Genomic DNA, 15,756 nt, shown 5'->3' on the forward strand with positions numbered 1-15,756 from the left:
TTCACATGTGAATAATATAAGTAGAGTCTATTATACAGCATTATTCACATGTGAATAATACAAGTACAGGCTATTATACAGCATTATTCACACGTGAATAATATAAATACAGTCTATTATACATCATTATTCACATTTGAAAAATATAAATACAGTCTATTATACAGCATTATTCACACGTGAATAATATATCCATCCATCCATCCATCCATTTTCTACCGCTTATTCCCTTTGGGGTCGCGGGGGGCGCTGGAGCCTATCTCAGCTACAATCCCAGGGGGACAAGTCGCCACCTCATCGCAGGGCGTGAATAATATAAATACAGTCTATTATACAGCATTATTCACATGTGAATAATATAAATACAGTCTATTATACATCATTATTCACATTTGAATAATATATATACAGTCTATCGTACATCATTTTTCACATTTGAATAATATAAATACAGTCTATTATACAGCATTATTCACACGTGAATAATATAAATACAGTCTATTATACAGCATTATTCACATGTGAATAATATAAATACAGTCTATTATACAGCATTATTCACATGTGAATGATATAAATACAGTCTATTATACAGCATTATTCACATGCGAATCATATAAATACAGTCTATTATACAGCATTATTCACATGTGAATAATATAAATACAGTCTTTTATACATTTAAGTACAGTCAAAAAGGAACATATTCCGTCACATATTGTGCGTACTGGAGTTGCTTTGCATGATACGTGTGACCCCTCCCTTTAGAGGCAGCCTCAGTAATGTTGACTAGGGAACTCCTGAATAAATAGAGGAGCGTGTGGGGCTGTACCTTAGAGCGTAGTGGGAGACTGTAACTGAGTGCGCAGCCCAACACGTTTCTCCTCATGAGCAAAATTGCTTCTTGTCTCATTTAATAGATAGTTCGGTGTTTGAACCTGACACCTGACTAGTCCCGCTCATCGGCAGTGTACTCTATGGTCAGGAAAATACGGTAATTTTCTCCCGTCGTTGCTGCTTGACTCTGTTTGGTAGACCGCCATTTATTTTCATATTTAATGTTGCATATACTGTCATGGGTGTTTTCACCTCCTGTGCAATTATGGTTTGAATTAATTTAGAACATACCCACAGAGCAAGGTCATCCTCCTGCCTGTAAGCGTGTTTTTAGCCGTCTGTTCGTCAGCCAAGGAGAGTTTCACCTCCAGACTGACCTCTGAACCCGCCATCCTGTAGAGAAGACATGAGCTGGCAGCCTTTGCCAATGTCAGCGCCCCAAAGCTGTAGCTCCTTCTTTCTGACTCATTCTTTGGCTTTGTGGCCCTTTTCTCCTTGCCACCTCCAATCACAAGGCTGTGAATGACACTTAGAGGTGGAAGAGAGGCCATTCAACCACCTGGTCTTCTTACCCCTAACCTGCCTAGCAACAGGAAGACTTGGAAGAACATTCTGTTTCATCGGTGGCAAACAGGTGTTTTTCTTTCCTTAATCTAACCATCGCTTTACAAATACTGACATTTGCCCAAAAAGATGATAATCCAATATATGAAATGATGTATTTATCGTGTTCCTTATTGTTATGCACCAGCATGAGCGCAGGCACGTACGCGGAGGTGTTGTAACAGTAGGTTATGCAGATTTAAAAAATTTCAATAAAGGTAATTTTAGAACAAGGATATTCAAATGAATACAGACATTATTGATGATATGATTTCTACCCTTGATAGTGTGCAGTTACATTTTCAGAAAAAGTGCGTTACGCTTTTGCTTACTGTAGTGTGGATGCATGTTGTTAGACTGCGGTTCTACAAATGCTTAACAGTATACAAAACCAGTGAAGTTGTGAAATTCGTAAATAAAAACAGAATACAATGATTTGCAAATCCTTTTCAACTTATATTCAATTGAATACAGTGCAAAGACAAGATATTTAATGTTCGAACTGAGAAACTTAAGTTTCTGGGTGTTGTTGATAAATGGCTTTTGCTTTGCATAGTGGAGTTTTAACTAACACTTACAGATGTAGCAACCAACTGTAGTTACTGACAGGGGTTTTCTGAAGTGTTCCTGAGCCCATGCAGTGATATCCTTTACACACTGATGTCACTTTTTGATGCAGTACCGCCTGAGGGATCGAAGGTCCGCAATATCATCGCTCACGTGCAGTGATTTCTCCACAACACAATGATTTGCAAATCCTTTTCAACTTATATTCAATTGAGTACACTGCAAAGACAAGATATTTAATGTTCGAACTGAGAAACTTAAGCCGGCAGCGTTTCTGGGTGTTGTTGATAAATGGCTTTCGCTTTGCATAGTGGAGTTTTAACTTGCACTTACAGATGTAGCGACCAACCGTAGTTACTGACAGTGGTTTTCTGAAGTGTTCCTGAGCCCATGCGGTGATATCCTTTACACACTGACGTCGCTTTTTGATGCAGTACCGCCTGAGGGATCGAAGGTCCGCAATATCATCGCTCACGTGCAGTGATTTCTCCAGAACACTATGATTTGCAAATCCTTTTCAACTTATATTCAATTGAGTACACTGCAAAGACAAGATATTGAATGTTCGAACTGAGAAACTTAAGCCGGCAGCGTTTCTGGGTGTTGTTGATAAATGGCTTTCGCTTTGCATAGTGGAGTTTTAACTTGCACTTACAGATGTATTGACCAACTGTAGTTACTGACAGTGGTTTTCTGAAGTGTTCCTGAGCCCGTGCGGTGATATCATTTACACACTGATGTCACTTTTTTATGCAGTACCGTCTGAGGGATCGAAGGTCCGCAATATCATCGCTCATGTGCAGTGATTTCTCCAGAACACAATGATTTGCAAATCCTTTTCAACTTATATTCAATTGAATACACTGCAAAGACAAGATATTGAATGTTCGAACTGAGAAACTTAAGCCGTCAGCGTTTCTGGGTGTTGTTGATCAATGGCTTTCGCTTTGCATAGTGGAGTTTTAATTTGCACTTACAGATGTAGCGACCAACTGTAGTTACTGACAGTGGTTTTCTGAAGTGTTCCTGAGCCCATGTGGTGATATCCTTTACACATTGACGTCCGATTTTGATGCAGTACCGCCTGAGGGATCGGAGGTACGCAATATCATCGCTCACGTGCAGTGATTTCTCCAGAAGACAATGATTTGCAAATCCTTTTCAACTTATATTCAATTGAGTACACTGCAAAGACAAGATATTTAATGTTCCAACTGAGAAACTTAAGCTGGCAGCGTTTCTGGGTGTTGTTGATGAATGGGACTGAGTATAAATACAGTCAAAGGGGCTCAGCAATGATGAGCATGTTGGGTAAATTCCTTGTCTCCTATGCTTCCGGATTCCTGCTTCAAGTCTCGCCTTAGCTTCCCTTGCAATCGGCACGCTTTCCTTTTTGCTTGTTGTCTGTTTTTTGGTACGTGTTTGATTTTTGAGGAATAAATCATGTTCCTACCTGCACGCCTTGTCCGGAGTGGTCCGTCTGCATCCCGGGAGAACGAACCCCGCAGTAAGTTGCGACCCCGCCCGACGTGACATTCCCGTTAATTCCCATGGAAAGTTTCCAACTTTGAATATTTCCGGAATTTTGCAACCCTAACGGAGACACATGATTGGCTGCTAGCCACTTGTCAGCCGTGGGACTGAGTATAAATACAGTCAAAGGGGCTCAGCAATGATGAGCGTGTTGGGTAAATTCCTTGTCCCCTATGCTTCCGGATTCCTGCACCAAGTCTTGCCTTAGCTTCCCTTGCAATCGGCACGCTTTCCTTTTTGCTTGTTGTCCTTTTTTTGGTACGTGTTTGATTTTTGAGGAATAAATCATGTTCCTACCTGCACGCCTTGTTCGGAGTGATCCGTCTGCATCCCGGGAGAACGAACCCCGCAGTAAGTTGCGACCCCGCCCGACGTGACATTCCCGTTAATTCCCATGGAAAGTTTCCAACTTTGAATATTTCCGGAATTTTGCAACCCTAACGGAGACACATGATTAGCTGCTAGCCACTTGTCAGCCGTGGGACTGAGTATAAATACAGTCAAAGGGGCTCAGCAATGATGAGCGTGTTGGGTAAATTCCTTGTCCCCTATGCTTCCGGATTCCTGCACCAAGTCTTGCCTTAGCTTCCCTTGCAATCGGCACGCTTTCCTTTTTGCTTGTTGTCTGTTTTTTGGTACGTGTTTGATTTTTGAGGAATAAATCATGTTCCTACCTGCACGCCTTGTCCGGAGTGGTCCGTCTGCATCCCGGGAGAACGAACCCCGCAGTAAGTTGCGACCCCGCCCGACGTGACATTCCCGTTAATTCCCATGGAAAGTTTCCAACTTTGAATATTTCCGGAATTTTGCAACCCTAACGGAGACACATGATTAGCTGCTAGCCACTTGTCAGCCGTGGGACTGAGTATAAATACAGTCAAAGGGGCTCAGCAATGATGAGCGTGTTGGGTAAATTCCTTGTCTCCTATGCTTCCGGATTCCTGCACCAAGTCTCGCCTTAGCTTCCCTTGCAATCGGCACGCTTTCCTTTTTGCTTGTTGTCTGTTTTTTGGTACGTGTTTGATTTTTGAGGAATAAATCATGTTCCTACCTGCACGCCTTGTCCGGAGTGATCCGTCTGCATCCCGGGAGAACGAACCCCGCAGTAAGTTGCGACCCCGCCCGACGTGACATTCCCGTTAATTCCCATGGAAAGTTTCCAACTTTGAATATTTCCGGAATTTTGCAACCCTAACGGAGACACATGATTAGCTGCTAGCCACTTGTCAGCCGTGGGACTGAGTATAAATACAGTCAAAGGGGCTCAGCAATGATGAGCGTGTTGGGTAAATTCCTTGTCCCCTATGCTTCCGGATTCCTGCACCAAGTCTTGCCTTAGCTTCCCTTGCAATCGGCACGCTTTCCTTTTTGCTTGTTGTCTGTTTTTTGGTACGTGTTTGATTTTTGAGGAATAAATCATGTTCCTACCTGCACGCCTTGTCCGGAGTGATCCGTCTGCATCCCGGGAGAACGAACCCCGCAGTAAGTTGCGACCCCGCCCGACGTGACATTCCCGTTAATTCCCATGGAAAGTTTCCAACTTTGAATATTTCCGGAATTTTGCAACCCTAACGGAGACACATGATTAGCTGCTAGCCACTTGTCAGCCGTGGGACTGAGTATAAATACAGTCAAAGGGGCTCAGCAATGATGAGCGTGTTGGGTAAATTCCTTGTCCCCTATGCTTCCGGATTCCTGCACCAAGTCTTGCCTTAGCTTCCCTTGCAATCGGCACGCTTTCCTTTTTGCTTGTTGTCTGTTTTTTGGTACGTGTTTGATTTTTGAGGAATAAATCATGTTCCTACCTGCACGCCTTGTCCGGAGTGGTCCGTCTGCATCCCGGGAGAACGAACCCCGCAGTAAGTTGCGACCCCGCCCGACGTGACATTCCCGTTAATTCCCATGGAAAGTTTCCAACTTTGAATATTTCCGGAATTTTGCAACCCTAACGGAGACACATGATTAGCTGCTAGCCACTTGTCAGCCGTGGGACTGAGTATAAATACAGTCAAAGGGGCTCAGCAATGATGAGCGTGTTGGGTAAATTCCTTGTCCCCTATGCTTCCGGATTCCTGCACCAAGTCTTGCCTTAGCTTCCCTTGCAATCGGCACGCTTTCCTTTTTGCTTGTTGTCTGTTTTTTGGTACGTGTTTGATTTTTGAGGAATAAATCATGTTCCTACCTGCACGCCTTGTCCGGAGTGATCCGTCTGCATCCCGGGAGAACGAACCCCGCAGTAAGCTGCGACCCCCTCCCCCGACGTGACATTCCCGTTAATTCCCATGGAAAGTTTCCAACTTTGAATATTTCCGGAATTTTGCAACCCTAACGGAGACACATGATTGGCTGCTAGCCACTTGTCAGCCGTGGGACTGAGTATAAATACAGTCAAAGGGGCTCAGCAATGATGAGCGTGTTGGGTAAATTCCATGTCCCCTATGCTTCCGGATTCCTGCACCAAGTCTTGCCTTAGCTTCCCTTGCAATCGGCACGCTTTCCTTTTTGCTTGTTGTCTGTTTTTTGGTACGTGTTTGATTTTTGAGGAATAAATCATGTTCCTACCTGCACGCCTTGTCCGGAGTGGTCCGTCTGCATCCCGGGAGAACGAACCCCGCAGTAAGTTGCGACCCCGCCCGACGTGACATTCCCGTTGATTCCCATGGAAAGTTTCCAACTTTGAATATTTCCGGAATTTTGCAACCCTAACGGAGACACATGATTAGCTGCTAGCCACTTGTCAGCCGTGGGACTGAGTATAAATACAGTCAAAGGGGCTCAGCAATGATGAGCGTGTTGGGTAAATTCCTTGTCTCCTATGCTTCCGGATTCCTGCACCAAGTCTCGCCTTAGCTTCCCTTGCAATCGGCACGCTTTCCTTTTTGCTTGTTGTCTGTTTTTTGGTACGTGTTTGATTTTTGAGGAATAAATCATGTTCCTACCTGCACGCCTTGTCCGGAGTGGTCCGTCTGCATCCCGGGAGAACGAACCCCGCAGTAAGTTGCGACCCCGCCCGACGTGACATTCCCGTTAATTCCCATGGAAAGTTTCCAACTTTGAATATTTCCGGAATTTTGCAACCCTAACGGAGACACATGATTAGCTGCTAGCCACTTGTCAGCCGTGGGACTGAGTATAAATACAGTCAAAGGGGCTCAGCAATGATGAGCGTGTTGGGTAAATTCCTTGTCCCCTATGCTTCGGGATTCCTGCACCAAGTCTTGCCTTAGCTTCCCTTGCAATCGGCACGCTTTCCTTTTTGCTTGTTGTCTGTTTTTTGGTACGTGTTTGATTTTTGAGGAATAAATCATGTTCCTACCTGCACGCCTTGTCCGGAGTGGTCCGTCTGCATCCCGGGAGAACGAACCCCGCAGTAAGTTGCGACCCCGCCCGACGTGACATTCCCGTTAATTCCCATGGAAAGTTTCCAACTTTGAATATTTCCGGAATTTTGCAACCCTAACGGAGACACATGATTAGCTGCTAGCCACTTGTCAGCCGGGGGACTGAGTATAAATACAGTCAAAGGGGCTCAGCAATGATGAGCGTGTTGGGTAAATTCCTTGTCCCCTATGCTTCCGGATTCCTGCACCAAGTCTCGCCTTAGCTTCCCTTGCAATCGGCACGCTTTCCTTTTTGCTTGTTGTCTGTTTTTTGGTACGTGTTTGATTTTTGAGGAATAAATCATGTTCCTACCTGCACGCCTTGTCCGGAGTGGTCCGTCTGCATCCCGGGAGAACGAACCCCGCAGTAAGTTGCGACCCCGCCCGACGTGACATTCCCGTTAATTCCCATGGAAAGTTTCCAACTTTGAATATTTCCGGAATTTTGCAACCCTAACGGAGACACATGATTAGCTGCTAGCCACTTGTCAGCCGTGGGACTGAGTATAAATACAGTCAAAGGGGCTCAGCAATGATGAGCGTGTTGGGTAAATTCCTTGTCCCCTATGCTTCCGGATTCCTGCACCAAGTCTTGCCTTAGCTTCCCTTGCAATCGGCACGCTTTCCTTTTTGCTTGTTGTCTGTTTTTTGGTACGTGTTTGATTTTTGAGGAATAAATCATGTTCCTACCTGCACGCCTTGTCCGGAGTGATCCGTCTGCATCCCGGGAGAACGAACCCCGCAGTAAGCTGCGACCCCCTCCCCCGACGTGACATTCCCGTTAATTCCCATGGAAAGTTTCCAACTTTGAATATTTCCGGAATTTTGCAACCCTAACGGAGACACATGATTAGCTGCTAGCCACTTGTCAGCCGTGGGACTGAGTATAAATACAGTCAAAGGGGCTCAGCAATGATGAGCGTGTTGGGTAAATTCCATGTCCCCTATGCTTCGGGATTCCTGCACCAAGTCTTGCCTTAGCTTCCCTTGCAATCGGCACGCTTTCCTTTTTGCTTGTTGTCTGTTTTTTGGTACGTGTTTGATTTTTGAGGAATAAATCATGTTCCTACCTGCACGCCTTGTCCGGAGTGGTCCGTCTGCATCCCGGGAGAACGAACCCCGCAGTAAGTTGCGACCCCGCCCGACGTGACATTCCCGTTGATTCCCATGGAAAGTTTCCAACTTTGAATATTTCCGGAATTTTGCAACCCTAACGGAGACACATGATTAGCTGCTAGCCACTTGTCAGCCGTGGGACTGAGTATAAATACAGTCAAAGGGGCTCAGCAATGATGAGCGTGTTGGGTAAATTCCTTGTCTCCTATGCTTCCGGATTCCTGCACCAAGTCTCGCCTTAGCTTCCCTTGCAATCGGCACGCTTTCCTTTTTGCTTGTTGTCTGTTTTTTGGTACGTGTTTGATTTTTGAGGAATAAATCATGTTCCTACCTGCACGCCTTGTCCGGAGTGGTCCGTCTGCATCCCGGGAGAACGAACCCCGCAGTAAGTTGCGACCCCGCCCGACGTGACATTCCCGTTAATTCCCATGGAAAGTTTCCAACTTTGAATATTTCCGGAATTTTGCAACCCTAACGGAGACACATGATTAGCTGCTAGCCACTTGTCAGCCGTGGGACTGAGTATAAATACAGTCAAAGGGGCTCAGCAATGATGAGCGTGTTGGGTAAATTCCTTGTCCCCTATGCTTCGGGATTCCTGCACCAAGTCTTGCCTTAGCTTCCCTTGCAATCGGCACGCTTTCCTTTTTGCTTGTTGTCTGTTTTTTGGTACGTGTTTGATTTTTGAGGAATAAATCATGTTCCTACCTGCACGCCTTGTCCGGAGTGGTCCGTCTGCATCCCGGGAGAACGAACCCCGCAGTAAGTTGCGACCCCGCCCGACGTGACATTCCCGTTAATTCCCATGGAAAGTTTCCAACTTTGAATATTTCCGGAATTTTGCAACCCTAACGGAGACACATGATTAGCTGCTAGCCACTTGTCAGCCGGGGGACTGAGTATAAATACAGTCAAAGGGGCTCAGCAATGATGAGCGTGTTGGGTAAATTCCTTGTCCCCTATGCTTCCGGATTCCTGCACCAAGTCTCGCCTTAGCTTCCCTTGCAATCGGCACGCTTTCCTTTTTGCTTGTTGTCTGTTTTTTGGTACGTGTTTGATTTTTGAGGAATAAATCATGTTCCTACCTGCACGCCTTGTCCGGAGTGGTCCGTCTGCATCCCGGGAGAACGAACCCCGCAGTAAGTTGCGACCCCGCCCGACGTGACATTCCCGTTAATTCCCATGGAAAGTTTCCAACTTTGAATATTTCCGGAATTTTGCAACCCTAACGGAGACACATGATTAGCTGCTAGCCACTTGTCAGCCGTGGGACTGAGTATAAATACAGTCAAAGGGGCTCAGCAATGATGAGCGTGTTGGGTAAATTCCTTGTCCCCTATGCTTCCGGATTCCTGCACCAAGTCTCGCCTTAGCTTCCCTTGCAATCGGCACGCTTTCCTTTTTGCTTGTTTTCTGTTTTTTTGGTACGTGTTTGATTTTTGAGGAATAAATCATGTTCCTACCTGCACGCCTTGTCCGGAGTGATCCGTCTGCATCCCGGGAGAACGAACCCCGCAGTAAGTTGCGACCCCGCCCGACGTGACATTCCCGTTAATTCCCATGGAAAGTTTCCAACATTGAATATTCCCGGAATTTTACAACCCTAGCGGAGACACACAATAAGCTGCTAGCCACTTGTCAGCCGGGGGACTGAGTATAAATACAGTCAAAGGGGCTCGGCAATGATGAGCATGTCCTTTTTCGCTTGCCGATTAATCCCTAAAAGTAAATAAGGTAGTTATTACTAAAACATGTTGATGTTAGAGGATGATGGCCAAGTGCTTTATTGACATTTGACCTCCTGTAATTGTAGCAGTCGGAGACAACAGGAGTTTTGGTGGTAGGATGCTCCATCACAGACTACACGGCCCTCAGGTGTCGGCTTTCCCTTTTCTGCTCAGTGGAGTCTCTATCAGTCATGTGTCCGTCTATAGGAAGCTCAAGGCCTTATTTGTTTTCCCCCTCGTTGCACTTTGACTTGTTACACACGTGTCTGAAACATTGTTATCTTCGGCCAGACGCCTTTTCCAGCGAGTTATTGAATCATGTCAACTTGCTGTCCCCCGAGTTTTCCCCCCACGCCCGCTGTAGAAAAATTAGCCGTTGCTTCCGCATGACAAGTGGGATCTATTAGTGCGCTCTCGCCCCGCAAAGCATGAGCATCAAGTGGGCCGCCGGGGCGGGGGGGGTGGGGGGGGGGGACCGAGCGCGCTCGTCCGAGTCCGGCTCCCGGGGCATTAGAGCGATGTGGCGGAGCGGAGAAGCCGCCAGAGCCGCAAAGTGGCTCATTGGAAGAGGCGACAAAAACGCTGCACTTTGGCCTTGAATCTTCCAGGTCTGACCGGCTGGTCACTCCTCTGATGGGCAGCATTCTGTTATGCTTTATCAATCAATCAATGTTTACTTATATAGCCCTAAATCACAAGTGTCTCAAAGGGCTGCACAAGCCACAACGACATTAGCATTACTGAAGCTTCCATGTTACACTTGTGTGGTTTGTTTACAACACAGGTGTCAAACTCATGGTCCGGGGGCCAGATGTGGCCCGCCACTTCACTTTATGTGGCCCTCGAAAGCCTGGAAATAATATGTATCAATAAAGTACTGTACCTTTTCATACTAAATGTATTATTTCTTTCTATTTTGGGAGAATAAAATATATATGTACTCCATGTATTCGCAAACTTAAATATTGTCTAATTATGCAAAAATATATGATGAAACATTCAGACCATTTTTAAAATAGAAATAAATACTAGTAATAATGATTTCAAAGCAAGTTATCCATCCGAGTGTGCAATGTAAAAGTCATACTTGCCAACCCTCCCGGATTTTCCGGGAGACTCCCGAAATTCAGCGCCTCTCCCGAAAACCTCCCGGGACAAATTTTCTCCCGAAAATCTCCCGAAATTCAGGCGGAGCTGGAGGCCACGCCCCCTCCAGCTCCATGCGGACCTGAGTGACGTGTCGACAGCGGCCAGCCTGTTCTCACGTCCGCTTTCCCACAATATAAACAGCGTGCCTGCCCAATCACATTATAACTGTAGAATGATTTATTGTTAGGCAGTTTCATTAACGTCCTCCCAGCGCGGTAACAACACACAACAACAGCAGTCACGTTTTCGTCTACCGTAAAGCCGTTCGTCTGCCGTAAACAGCAATATTGTGACACTCTTAAACATGACAATACTGCCATCTACTGTACATGGATATGTGACAATAACATCTACGACTTTTAGAGAGTGCAGCACAACTGCTATACTATATATATATATATATACATATATATATATATATATATATATATATATATATATATATATATATATATATATATAGCCAGAATTCACTGAAAGACAAGTATTTCATATTTATATATATATATATATATATATATATATATATATATATATGAAATACTTGAGTATATATATATATATATATATATATATATATATATATATATATATATATATATATATATATATGAAATACTTGACTTGGTGAATTCTAGTTGTAAATATACTCCTCCCCTCTTAACCACGCCCCCGCTCCCAACCACGACCCCACCCCGCCCCACCCCAACCACGCCCCCCTCCCCACCCCCCACCTCCCGAAATCGGAGGTCTCAAGGTTGGCAAGTATGTGTAAAAGTAGCAATAGATTTCATGGTAAAATTGCGAAATTGACTGTGGTTTTTACAGCATTTTTGTATAAATGAAAAAAAACAGTACTTTTTTTGCTGTAATAAACTGTGGTGCCGTTTTGGCATTTACAGTAATACACCGAAAAATCTACAGCTGTAAAAACCAACAACAAAAGAACTGGCAGCTCAGGTGCCGAAATTTTACTGTAAAATTGCAGTTTTTTTTTTATTTACAGCAAAAAACCGAATGTAATTTGTACAGAAAAATTCTGGCAACTGAACTGACTTTTTTTTTTTTACCATAAAAACATCAGTACTGTTTTTCCATTTACAGTAATATACACTGCATTTTGAGGTGAAATTATTGCAATTTACCATATTTTTTTATACATTTTAGTTAAAAAAAAATCTAGTAGTAAAATGCATTAATAAAATATGTGTGTAGTAATAGTATTCACTGTTAGAAGTGGCCCTTTGGGGCCAAACATAACTGCGATGGTTTGCAATAAGCTATATGACGTGATAAAACATACGTACAACAATTACGGGTGTCGAAATATCGCGTTAATTTTGATTTAAAAAAATGACGGTCATGTTTAGCGTGGTATATTTTTTAGTCGCGGTAATCTCGTTTTTAATCTGTAACGTTTTGTTTTTGATAAAAGTAATAAAAAAAATATATATATATATTAAATAAAAATGTGGACAACTATTATAATAAAAAAACACACTTTTTTAATTTTTTTTATTGCTTTATTTTCCTATGATACTGTACTGAGTCTTATTCGTATTTATTTTGGACAATTTTCCATTGTGTCTATTACTTGTGCACTTTCATTTTTTAAGCATTTATTGACACCACAGCTGTGACTACTTAAGTGCATCACTTCCTGTGACAGTCATATTTAGCTAGGTATATTTTTTAGTCGCGGTAATGTCATTTTTAATCTGTAACATTTTGTCTTTGATAAAAAATTATGAAAAAAAAAAAATCTATACTAAAAAAAAATAAAAATAAATTGTGGACAACCATTATAATAAAAAACACAATTTTTCTAAATTTTTGGATTGCTTTATTTTCCTATGATACTGTACTGAGTGTTATTGTTATTTATTTTGTACAATTTTCCATTTTGTCTATTACTTGTGCACTTTCATTTTTGAAGTTGTTCTTGATTTATTGCATTTATTGACCACAGCTGTGACTACTTAAGTGCATCACTTCCTGTGACAGTCATATTTAGCGAGGTATCTTTTTTAGTCGCGGTAATGTCATTTTTAATCTGTAACATTTTGTCTTTGATAAAAAATTATGAAAAAAAAAAATCTATACTAAAAAAATAAAATAAAAATAAAAATTGTGGACAACCATTATAATAAAAAACACAATTTTTTCTAAATTTTTGGATTGCTTTATTTTCCTATGATACTGTACTGAGTGTTATTGTTATTTATTTTGTACAATTTTCCATTTTGTCTATTACTTGTGCACTTTCATTTTTTAAGTTGTTCTTGATTTATTGCATTTATTGACACCACAGCTGTGACTACTTAAGTGCATCACTTCCTGTGACAGTCATATTTAGCTTGATAAAAAATAATGAAACAAATTCTTCCCTGCTTGCCACTCAGCATCAAGGGTTGGAATTGGGGGTTATATATATATATATATATATATATATATATATATATAAAATGTGGACAACTATTATAATAAAAAAATTGCTTTTTATTTTTGTATTGCTATATTTTCCTATGATACTGTACTGAGTCTTATTTGTTGTTATCTATTTTGTACAATTTTCCATTTTGTCTATTATTTGTGCACTTTCATTTTTTAAGTTGTTCTTGATTTATTGCATTTATTGACACCACAGCTGTGACTACTTAAGTGCAATCACTTCCTGTGACAGTCATATTTAGCTAGGTATATTTTTTAGTCGCGGTAATGTCATTTTTAATCTGTAACATTTTGTCTTTGATAAAAAATTATGAAAAAAAAAAAATCTATACTAAAAAAAATAAATAAATAAATTGTGGACAACCATTATAATAAAAAACACAATTTTTCTAAATTTTTGATTTGCTTTATTTTCCTATGATACTGTACTGAGTCTTATTGTTATTTATTTTGTGCAATTTTCCATTTTGTCTATTATTTGTGCACTTTCATTTTTTAAGTTGTTCTTGATTTATTGCATTTATTGACCACAGATGTGACTATTTAAGTGCATCACTTCCTGTGACAGTCATATTTAGCGAGGTATATTTTTTAGTCGCGGTAATCTCATTTTTAATCTGTAACATTTGGCTTTGATGAAAAATAATGAAACATATATATATATATATATATATATATATATATATATATATATATATATATATATATATATATATATATATGTATAAAATGTGGACAACTATTATAATAAAAAAATTGCTTTTTATTTTTGTAATGCTTTATTTTCCTATGATACTGTACTGAGTCTTATTTGTTGTTATCTATTTTGTACAATTTTCCATTTTGTCTATTATTTGTGCACTTTCATTTTTTAAGTTGTTCATGATTTATTGCATTTATTGACCACAGCTGTGACTACTTAAGTGCATCACTTCTTGTGACAGTCATATTTAGCTAGGTATATTTTTTAGTCGCGGTAATGTCATTTTTAATCTGTAACATTTTGTCTTTGATAAAAAAGTATGAAAAAAAAAAAAATCTATACTAAAAAAAAATAAAAATAAATTGTGGACAACCATTATAATAAAAAAAAAAAAAAAAATTCTAAATTTTTGGATTGCTTTATTTTCCTATGATACTGTACTGAGTCTTATTTGTTGTTATTTATTTTGTACAATTTTCCCTTTTGTCTATTATTTGGCAACTTTCATTTTTTAAGTTGTTCTTGATTTATTGCATTTATTGACCACAGCTGTGACTACTTAAGTGCATCACTTCCTGTGACAGTCATATTTAGTGAGGTATATTTTTTAGTCGCGGTAATGTCATTTTTAATCTGTAACATTTTGTCTTTGATAAAAAATTATGAAAAAAAAAAAATCTATACTAAAAAAAAATAAAAAATAAATTGTGGACAACCATTATAATAAAAAACACAATTTTTCTAAATTTTTGATTTGCTTTATTTTCCTATGATACTGTACTGAGTCTTATTGTTATTTATTTTGTGCAATTTTCCATTTTGTCTATTATTTGTGCACTTTCATTTTTTAAGTTGTTCTTGATTTATTGCATTTATTGACCACAGATGTGACTATTTAAGTGCATCACTTCCTGTGACAGTCATATTTAGCGAGGTATATTTTTTAGTCGCGGTAATCTCATTTTTAATCTGTAACATTTGGCTTTGATGAAAAATAATGAAACATATATATATATATATATATATATATATATATATATATATATATATATATATATATATATATATATATATATATATGTATAAAATGTGGACAACTATTATAATAAAAAAATTGCTTTTTATTTTTGTAATGCTTTATTTTCCTATGATACTGTACTGAGTCTTATTTGTTGTTATCTATTTTGTACAATTTTCCATTTTGTCTATTATTTGTGCACTTTCATTTTTTAAGTTGTTCATGATTTATTGCATTTATTGACCACAGCTGTGACTACTTAAGTGCATCACTTCTTGTGACAGTCATATTTAGCTAGGTATATTTTTTAGTCGCGGTAATGTCATTTTTAATCTGTAACATTTTGTCTTTGATAAAAAAGTATGAAAAAAAAAAAAATCTATACTAAAAAAAAATAAAAATAAATTGTGGACAACCATTATAATAAAAAAAAAATAAAAAATTCTAAATTTTTGGATTGCTTTATTTTCCTATGATACTGTACTGAGTCTTATTTGTTGTTATATATTTTGTACAATTTTCCCTTTTGTCTATTATTTGGCAACTTTCATTTTTTAAGTTGTTCTTGATTTATTGCATTTATTGACCACAGCTGTGACTACTTAAGTGCATCACTTCCTGTGACAGTCATATTTAGTGAGGTATATTTTTTAGTCGCGGTAATCTCATTTT

At 40.1% G+C, this 15,756-nt stretch overlaps 1 protein-coding gene across 1 annotated transcript in view; it reads left to right on the forward strand.

The window, feature by feature from the left end:
- The window catches only part of roraa (RAR-related orphan receptor A, paralog a), a 917,687-nt gene that overhangs the window by 601,627 nt on the left and 300,304 nt on the right, over positions 1-15,756 (forward strand). The gene's annotated exons all lie outside the window — the stretch shown is intronic.

Source organism: Nerophis lumbriciformis, linkage group LG10 (assembly GCF_033978685.3).
Source record: "Nerophis lumbriciformis linkage group LG10, RoL_Nlum_v2.1, whole genome shotgun sequence".
Classification (NCBI taxonomy): domain Eukaryota; kingdom Metazoa; phylum Chordata; class Actinopteri; order Syngnathiformes; family Syngnathidae; genus Nerophis; species Nerophis lumbriciformis.